Source organism: Oncorhynchus gorbuscha, linkage group LG15, assembly GCF_021184085.1.
Source record: "Oncorhynchus gorbuscha isolate QuinsamMale2020 ecotype Even-year linkage group LG15, OgorEven_v1.0, whole genome shotgun sequence".
In the NCBI taxonomy this organism is placed as follows: domain Eukaryota; kingdom Metazoa; phylum Chordata; class Actinopteri; order Salmoniformes; family Salmonidae; genus Oncorhynchus; species Oncorhynchus gorbuscha.
The window spans coordinates 45,765,163-45,773,653 of NC_060187.1; the positions used below are offsets into that span (position 1 = coordinate 45,765,163).

Here is an 8,491-nt window from a genome sequence, read left to right on the forward strand (position 1 = left end):
ACTAAATCCAATTGTTAGAAGCTAACAATTGGATTGCCCCTTCCAAATAAAAAACAAACATGGATGTCAATGTCTGCGCGCATACACGCCACACTGCCCATATTGCGAGGCTGATTAGCTAGGGCAAACTGGTGTAAAATGTAAACACAAAACGGTGTGCGTGCAAAGCGAGAACAGCATGGAGTCCATGTTTGGTTTGGATATAATTAATTATTTCATGAGCACTGCTCTGTGATGAAAACAACGACATCCTAATCAGGACCGTCTACCGTTGACGGATATAGGCTCGGATGTGGGAAAAGTGTCGCCAAGCAACCATAGGCACAGGGTGGCAAATTACTTGCAAGGTGGGTATATGTTACCAGACCCGAGTTCAACTCAGGTCTAAAATACAGCACCTACGGTGGCCTAGTTTATCTTCGGATTGAATGAACTCATAAATGTCATCTTAAAATTATATGCCCTACACTACAGACTGTTTTTGCAGGTTATAGTGCATTCTCAGCTGTGTATGACAACTCTCCTCCCATGAGCTAGCTACCAAACAACAGACGGACAATGTAGAAAGTTACCATCAATGTCTAGAAGTTTCAGTGAAACTAAGCTAAGTATAGGTGTGGAGGTTTTCTAAGTATCTCAGTAGAGGTTTTCGGCTGTTAGTTTCACCCACGGTTGCATGTAAACTACAATTCCGATTCTGCGTTTCAACATTTAGGAACGGCAATCATTGCTTGCAATACGGTTTTCAAACATATGCCCCTTATCTTTCATATCGGCGAGATAGAACCTTACAAATACAAAAATATACACTTAGCTAGCTACTGTGCCAGATTTACACAGATCCATATTCTGTGTGTACTCTTCCTCCCCAGATATGCTTAATGTTACACACAGGTGTTCTGAGCAAGATATAAGTTATGTTTGAATACCCATACTAACATACTGTATACTACATACTTAATGAGCATATACTACATACTATTAGTTTATTTTAGTATACTCTAAAGTAACGGTATCCTTTCACTTGTCTACCGGAAGTTAATGCTGTTGCTATGCAAACTCTGCTAGCTTGTTAGCAGGGCAAATTACTAGCTAGACATTTTACGACTTCAGGTGTGTTATTACATTTAGTCTGGAGTGCCAGAGTGCGCTCTTGATGTTCGTAAATTCAGAGCATTTTCAGATTGTTCGTTTGTAATTTCAGACCGTTTCGCTCTCGGAGCATTCAGAGCGCACACTGCCAGGCAGTCACAAGCCAACTGGCTAACTAAAAAAAAAATATTCAAATTCGACACAAACCTTCAAATAGGTATGTAATGACACATTATAGCAGCGTTTGGGTCATATAATTGATTCTGTTGGAAAGGGGAGAAATTGTGCTTTACAATGGTATTGACATTATTACGTTTCGGGGTGCTAAAATAAGGGCAATTGTACGGACCAAGGCGATGTATGAGTTTACGTGGGTTTACTAAACTTCCAGACACAAATGAGAGAACACCTCACTCTGACCATTTTACTCACCATAGCAGAGCTGGTTAGGCTGTTTTCAAATCAAATCCAGTTTTATTTGTCACATACACATGGTTAGCAGATGTTAATGCGAGTGTAGCGAAATGCTTGTGCTTCTAGTTCCGACAATGCAGTGATAACCAACAAGTAATCTAACTAACAATTCCAAAACTACTGTCTTATACACAGTGTAAGGGGATAAGGAACATGTACATAAGGATATATGAATGAGTGATGGTACAGAGCAGCATACAGTAGATGGTATCGAGTACAGTATATACATATGAGATGAGTGTGTAGACAAAGTAAACAAAGTGGCATAGTTAAAGTGGCTAGTGATACATGTGTTACATAAGGATGCAGTCGATGATGTAGAGTACAGTATATACATATGCATATGAGATGAATAATGTAGGGTAAGTAACATTATATAAGGTAGCATTGTTTAAAGTGGCTAGTGATATATTTACATCATTTCCCATCAATTCCCATTATTAAAATGGTTGGAGTTGGGTCAGTGTCAATGACAGTGTGTTGGCAGCAGCCACTCAATGTTAGTGTTGGCTGTTTAACAGTCTGATGGCCTTGAGATAGAAGCTGTTTTTCAGTCTCTCGGTCCCAGCTTTGAATGCCCCTGTACTGACCTCGCCTTCTGGATGATAGCGGGGTGAACAGGCAGTGGTTCAGGTGGTTGATGTCCTTGATGATCTTTATGGCCTTCCTGTAACAATGGGTGGTGTAGGTGTCCTGGAGGGCAGGTAGTTTGCCCCCGGTGATGCGTTGTGCAGTCCTCACTACCCTCTGGAGAGCCTTACGGTTGAGGGCGGAGCAGTTGCCGTACCAGGCGGTGATACAGCCCGCCAGGATGCTCTCGATTGTGCATCTGTAGAAGTTTGTGAGTGCTTTTGGTGACAAGCCGAATTTCTTCAGCCTCCTGAGGTTGAATAGGCGCTGCTGCGCCTTCTTCACGACGCTGTCAGTGTGAGTGGACCAATTCAGTTTGTCTGTGATGTGTATGCCGAGGAACTTAAAACTAGCTACCCTCTCCACTACTGTTCCATCGATGTGGATAGGGGGTGTTCCCTCTGCTGTTTCCTGAAGTCCACAATCATCTCCTTAGTTTTGTTGACGTTGAGTGTGAGGTTATTTTCCTGACACCACACTCCGAGGGCCCTCACCTCCTCCCTGTAGGCCGTCTCGTCGTTGTTGGTAATCAAGCCTACCACTGTTGTGTCGTCCGCAAACTTGATGATTGAGTTGGAGCGTGCGTGGCCACGCAGTCGTGGGTGAACAGGGAGTACAGGAGAGGGCTCAGAACGCACCCTTGTGGGGCCCCGTGTTGAGGATCAGCGGGGAGGAGATGTTGTTGCCTACCCTCACCACCTGGGGGCGGCCCGTCAGGAAGTCCAGTACCCAGTTGCACAGGGCGGGGTCGAGACCCAGGGTCTCGAGCTTGATAACGAGCTTGGAGGGTACTATGGTGTTGAATGCCGAGCTGTAGTCGATGAACAGCATTCTCACATAGGTATTCCTCTTGTCCAGGTGGGTTAGGGCAGTGTGCAGTGTGGTTGAGATTGCATCGTCTGTGGACCTATTTGGGCGGTAAGCAAATTGGAGTGGGTCTAGGATGTCAGGTAGGGTGGAGGTGATATGGTCCTTGACTAGTCTCTCAAAGCACTTCATGATGACGGAAGTGAGTGCTACGGGGCGGTAGTCGTTTAGCTCAGTTACCTTAGCTTTCTTGGGAACAGGAACAATGGTGGCCCTCTTGAAGCATGTGGGAACAGCAGACTGGTATAGGGATTGATTGAATATGTCCGTAAACACACCGGCCAGCTGGTCTGCGCATGCTCTGAGGGCGCGGCTGGGGATGCCGTCTGGGCCTGCAGCCTTGCGAGGGTTAACACGTTTAAATGTCTTACTCACCTCGGCTGCAGTGAAGGAGAGACCGCATGTTTCCGTTGCAGGCCGTGTCAGTGGCACTGTATTGTCCTCAAAGCGGGCAAAAAGTTATTTAGTCTGCCTGGGAGCAAGACATCCTGGTCCGTGACTGGGCTGGATTTCATCTTGTAGTCCGTGATTGACTGTAGACCCTGCCACATGCCTCTTGTGTCTGAGCCATTGAATTGAGATTCCACTTTGTCTCTGTACTGACGCTTAGCTTGTTTAATAGCCTTGCGGAGGGAATAGCTGCACTGTTTGTATTCAGTCATGTTGCCAGACACCTTGCCCTGATTAAAAGCAGTGGTTCGCGCTTTCAGTTTCACGCGAATGCTGCCATCAATCCACGGTTTCTTGTTAGGGAATGTTTTTATCGTTGCTATGGGAACGACATCTTCGACGCACGTTCTAATGAACTCGCACACCGAATCAGCGTATTCGTCAATATTCCCATCTGACGCAATACGAAACATGTCCCAGTCCACGTGATGGAAGCAGTCTTGGAGTGTAGAGTCAGCTTGGTCTGACCAGCGTTGGACAGACCTCAGCGTGGGAGCCTCTTGTTTTAATTTCTGCCTGTAGGCAGGGATCAGCAAAATGGAGTCGTGGTCAGCTTTTCCGAAAGGGGGGCGGGGCAGAGTGTTGGTGACCGTAATTGTGCTGCTGGCAACAATTTAATGACGTTTTTTTGCCGACGTTTTACAGACACCAGCCATATTCAACTGGTGTTGAGTGTTTATAAATACATCAGTTATTCTGTGCTCTGGCACACCTACTCTCAGACGAGTGCTCTGAAATCGCAGTAGATAACCCGTGTGAATTTACAAACACACCTGAATGTCCATTGAGAACGCAAGACTATACCACTTAGTTCAACTAAGAATGACGGGAATACAATTGCCCTTATTTTAGCGATACAAAAACGTAATACTTCCAGATCAACTGTAACGTCAATACCATTGTAAAGCACAATTTCTTCCCTTTCCAACAGAATCAATTACATGACCTAAACACTGCCCGTTACTGCATAATTCAAGCAGGCAAGGAACCCCGTCGGGTCTTTTAAAAAATGGCGGGTGAGGAAACAAAACTAATGAGTCATAGTAAGAAGGAGAGATGTAGTGTGGGAAATGTGGTTTTTTCCACTCAATCTGTCCAATTTATTACCTTATCGCCTCTAAAATGTAAATAAAACACTATAAAGAGTTTATATAATGTGTCATTACATACCTATTTGAAGGTTTGTATCGATTTTGAATCGGGTTTTTAAGGCGGTGCTAAAGTGATCATAGGAAGTAAACAGAGGCTTTGAGAATGATGATCGCATGCAATGATGACGCAAAAATGACTAGGTATCCCCGCTTACTGTCCCTTTCTTGTTTTTAAAGGATGAGAGAAGTGCTACACCTGGTGGAAAGAGATTGTAAGACAGAAATAGTTGCTTTATGCGTGCTGTACATTATGACATGATAAGTCTAGATGTAACGGAGGGTCCGTTTTTTCAACTTATAGAGCCATTACCATGTCAATCAACGCTTGAATAGAAACCTAGTTCACACTCCCGATATTGAAGTCAACACAGTCCCATTAGTTTTCTTTGTAGCCTCATTTGAATGTTACGGTTGCGCACATTTGTACGGAATGGGGTGAGTTTAAGTTACTACACGGGCGTAGCTAAGAAATTGTCAGCCAACATAATGCGTAAGGTAACTTATTTGAAAAGTCATTACATTGCAAAACATTTTTTTTTAAACATTTGTCATAATTAGATAAAGCAATAAATTACTTATTCACTGTCGTTGGGCTGCATATTTTCCTGAATTTCTTCAAATCTGAAAACGATGTGAAGCCACGCCTATTTTCTGAAGAATTGCATTATGGGCCCTAAAAGCACAGAAATAGTGTCCACTGCTTGTATACTTTGTATTTTGACGAATGTAGTACGACATCCGGGAACTTTCGGCATACTAACTATATCCATACTATATACCCAATCACAAATAGTACGGTTAGCTTAGTATGAGTATTCGACACATATAGATAACACAGGTGGTCAGCTCGGTCTCCTGTAAACAAGGGCTGTAGTAACATGAAGATATGGCAGTGTGGGAACACTAACCCTATAAAAGGTGTAGTAATTTAAGTAACCTTTTGTGATTTCTCGAAGATTTTAAAAGATAGCTATTTACGTTACTTGTGTTTCCAAACCCGTACCTTAAGCGATGCATGTCAACGTTTTGAGCAAGCGTGGGGGACCTAAACAAACGCCCCGGGAATAAGACACCATCAATAGGAGCTCAAGCTAACGTTAGCGTCTATACTAAGTTAGATAGCCTCTCAACTAATAAACTAGCCATTAAGCTAGCAAGTACTTCGTATTAAAGCATGCCATAAGTGTGAGGTTACAAGCTAGCGACGTTACATTTTGATATTAGCGAAAATTACAGTTTAACACTTAAGATATAATGCAACGTGAATGTAAAATCAAGGCAGTCACAACATAACGCTAGCGTCATTTATGAAAGCACACATACTGGGCAACAGGACGTGCCTGCTGGCTATCTGTGCTAGCCAATGAGGTATAAAGAACTAGCTAGCCATGCTAATGGTTTGGCTAACGCTAGCTAGCCTGCGAATGACTCAAAACAGCTCACCCACCAAATTTAAGTGGTGAATACTCGCGCAAGAAATAAAGTAAAAACAAAGTCACAACTAAAATGTCAGTAAGAATATCATATTGCCATTTTCATCACACGTAATTGTCGAAGCTAAATGTCTTCAGAAGGTAGATAAACTTACTTGTTTAGAGTGACCGCCTCCGGAGGAGTAGCTGTCAAGTTGCAGCAGCAAGACCAGCACTGTGAGGCACACCTGTGTGACGCTAGCTACGATAAGGATTAGCGATTTGCCTTAAAAATAAAAGTCCACATTTGAAAGTGATTCAAACAGATACGAATAGTGGAATCATGCCATATTTGGACTGCGTAATGCTAAACAACGTCGGAATGTTACATAAATTAAACTTAATAATTAGTTCATTTGACACAATACAAGTCAAAATCTGTTGAAATCGCACAGTGGATGTTTTAGACTTTAGAATTGTATTGTGGGCACACTTACAGTATATGCACTGAACAGCCTAACCTATGGCTGTTGCACCCATTAAATGGTGTATCAGCCTACTCAGTGACACTCGCATAGCACAACTGTGAGTTTACACACATATTAGCGTCTTAGCTTTTATTGCAGGGATCACCTTTCCAGTCAGTCCATTGGGTGTATTATTATTAGACCTTTATTTCAACAAGGAACACAGACTGAGACCGAGGTCTCTTTCACAGCTGGGCCCTGCGTGTACATGTTTACACATACAGTTTAGGAGCAATGATTAAGAAACTAAACTATCACAGATAACACAAAAAAATGCAACAGCAGATTATTACATTTACACACAGGTTATTCCCCTAACAGCACAAGAACTTGCATTACCCGAAACAGTTACAAGCAGTACAAAAATAAAAAATCCTCCAATAAACATTTTAAATGGGCAAGGGGGACAAGAGTCTCAAGTTTAAGTTTAGTCTGCAGGCTATTCCATAGGCAAGGAGTGTAACAGGAAAAGGCAGCCATACCCAACTCTGTGGAAATCACATGGCCCTCAAGTGTAATCCATGTTTGAGACCCGGTTTTAGGAATTCTAATTCTAATATTGATGAGTGATGATAAATAAAGACGGTAGTTTATTCAGAAGTGCTTTATAGACAAACACAAGAGCGTGTTGTTCTCGTCTCACGGACAACGAAGTCCAACCCACATTTTGAAATAAACCACAGTGGTGAGTTCTGTAGCTAGCACCCATAATAAACCTAAGTGCAATGATAAGTAGCATCCAGCGATTTAAGTGTTGATGCTGTAGCATGCATGTAGGTAATATCCCCATAATCTATAACAGACATAAAAGTAGCTTGCACAATTTGTCTTCTATTTGTAGGGGACAAACATGTCCTGTTTCTATAGAGGAAGCCTAGCTTGATTTTTAGCTGTTTACAAAGTTTGTGAATATGCATTTTAAAAGACTGTTTATCATCCAAACATATCCCTAAGTATTTATATGCAGAGACCCGAGTCATTCGAGAACCATCTAAGCTCGTAAGTGCAAGTGTATTTTTAACCAACTTTTTGAACCTATTAAAAATTATAAAATGTGTTTTCTTTGCATTTAAAACAAGTTTCAGCTGTAAGACCCTTGTAATATCTTAAAATCTGTCTCCAATAGTGATAATGCTTGGTCAGCGGTTGAAGCGATAGAGTACATGAGTGTCATCAGCATATGAATGAATTTGACACTTTCTTATCTCATCACCGATATTGTTTATGTAGAGAGTGAACAGTAATGTACCAAGCCTTGTGGGACCCCTTTAACCAACTCCAATGGCTCCGACTGGATGCCGTCGACTCTAACAGCCTGACTTCTATCCTTTAGATAGTCATGAAACCAATGGCAGGCATCCAATCAGAGTCCTATTGACGACAGCTTATCCAAAAGTATCGCACGGTCTACAGTGTCAAAAGCTTTAGACAAATCTATGAACAAGGCGGTGCAGTACTTTCTATTATCTAGGGCATTAGTAATATCATTTACAACACGTACAGTGGCTGTAATAGTACTATGTTTAGGTCTGAAGCCATATTGATTACTAGAACAGTTTAAAAAGATTGTAGTTGCCTATTCACCAATGACTCTAGAATTTTAGCCAAACATGAGAGCTTAGAGATGGGCCAATAATTCTCCAATTCACTGCCATCACCTCCCTTGAGGAGTGGTGAAACAAAAGCTGTTTTCCAAGATTTAGGAATCTTGCCTCCAACAAATGTTTGATTAAAGATATGCATCACTGCATTAGCAATAATAGGTGCCACACACTTGAGTAGATATGGATCCAGATTGTCAGCGCCTAATGATTTCTTAGAATCTATAGCAGATAGTGCAGATAAGACCTCATTTTCTGTGACTTTTTAAAAATTAAAAACCGGCTTA

General features: G+C 42.1%; 1 protein-coding gene across 4 annotated transcripts in view; it reads right to left on the reverse strand.

Annotated features, from left to right (window-relative positions):
- Nucleotides 1–6,350, reverse strand: part of LOC123997378 (rab GTPase-activating protein 1-like) — a 173,795-nt gene extending 167,445 nt beyond the window's left edge. For all 4 annotated transcript variants that reach the window (XM_046301540.1, XM_046301539.1, XM_046301541.1 and 1 more), the window contains exon 1: nt 6,253–6,350. The gene's annotated coding sequence lies outside the window, so the exon portion shown is untranslated. The remainder of the gene's footprint in view (nt 1–6,252) is intronic.
- Nucleotides 6,351–8,491: the final 2,141 nt, after the last annotated feature.